Raw genomic sequence first — 1,447 nt, forward strand, 5'->3', positions numbered from 1 at the left:
GAGACAGAGTCTCATTTTGTCGCCCTCGGTAGAGTTGTGGCGTCACAACTCACAGCAACCTCCAGCTCTTGAGCTTAGGAGATTCTCTTGCCTCAGCCTCCCAAGTAGCTGGGACTACAGGTGCCTGCCACAACTCCTGGCTATTTTTTTATTGCAGTTTGGCCGGGTTTGAACCAGCCACTCTCAGTATATGGGGCTGGCGCCCTACTCACGAGGCCACAGGCACCGCCCAAAACTGTTTCTTTCTATTTTCTTTCTCTCTCTCTCTCTCTTTTTTTTTTTTAGACAGGTTCTTGCTCTGTCACTCAGCCTGGAGTATAGTGGTATCATTATAGTTCACTGCAACCTCACACTGCTAGGCTCAAGCCATCTTCCTGCCTCAGCCTCCTGAGTAGCTGGGACTATAGGCACGTGCCACCACACCCAGCTAATTTTCCTATCTTGGGTAGAGATTGGGTCTTGCTATTGCCCAGGCTGGCCTTGAACGCCTGGTCTCATGTAAGCTTCCTATCTCAGCCTTGTAAAGTGCTAGGATTACAGATGTGAGCCGTTGTGCCTGGACCAAAACTATTTCTTGACTGTAGGGCTTTTCAGAACCTTTAATACTCTGCTGTTCACTGAGACCTCCTTACAGCAGATTATGGCATGCACTTCCCAAGAGTATTTGTCCCTAGGATCCTCATTCTGATCCCTGTTTGTGCAGCACCTTGGAATACTCTGTTGTGGAGCTAAGCAGGACTGTACAAGGCAGAAGTGATCAGGATAACAAGTCCAACCCAGGTGGTTTTTAATCAAATCCTGAGGGAGTGTTGGCCTCTTAGAGGGTTGTCACCATCTCAACAGACTCTCTTGATAAGACCAGGGTTGTGTGCCAACTTGTATAAGCTGCATATGTCCTTCTGTGGAAGGTATAAAGTATATCATTGTGTTTTCATGCAATGCAAATGAGGCGATTTTTCTTTTTGTGTTAATTTTTCCCCCCTGTGGGTAAGAACATAGACTGTGCAAGGTAGATCAGGGTTGAACTGTGTCTCATTTTCTTCTGCTTGGGATATTAAGAGTACTTTTACCTCTTGGGATTAATTGGTGCTAGCTATCATTAATATTAATATTTAGCACCCTGTATTACAATATAGTATTAACTGCAACAGCAGAAAGTTATATGACTGACCAAAACTCCCCAGCCCTCCCAGTACACATTGATGGGTACAAAGCACCTGTTCTTTAACCGCAGTTCATCCCTCTGGCCAAACATGCCTGCCAAAATAGAAATAATAATTTTTTTTTGAGACAAAGTGTCATTAAGCCACCCTCAGTAGAATGCTGTGGCGTCGCAGCTCACAGCAACTTTAAACTCTTGGGCTTAAGCGATTCTCTTGCCTCAGCCTCCCAAGAAGCTGGGACTACAGGCGCCCACCACAACACCCTGCTATTTTTTGTTGCAGTT

The 1,447-nt window shown here is 45.6% G+C and overlaps 1 protein-coding gene across 1 annotated transcript in view; it reads left to right on the forward strand.

Moving 5' to 3' along the window:
- The window catches only part of CATSPER4 (cation channel sperm associated 4), a 27,665-nt gene that overhangs the window by 19,817 nt on the left and 6,401 nt on the right, over window positions 1–1,447 (forward strand). The gene's annotated exons all lie outside the window — the stretch shown is intronic.

Source organism: Otolemur garnettii, unplaced genomic scaffold (assembly GCF_000181295.1).
Source record: "Otolemur garnettii isolate 467f Iridium unplaced genomic scaffold, OtoGar3 scaffold00156, whole genome shotgun sequence".
Lineage (NCBI taxonomy): Eukaryota > Metazoa > Chordata > Mammalia > Primates > Galagidae > Otolemur > Otolemur garnettii.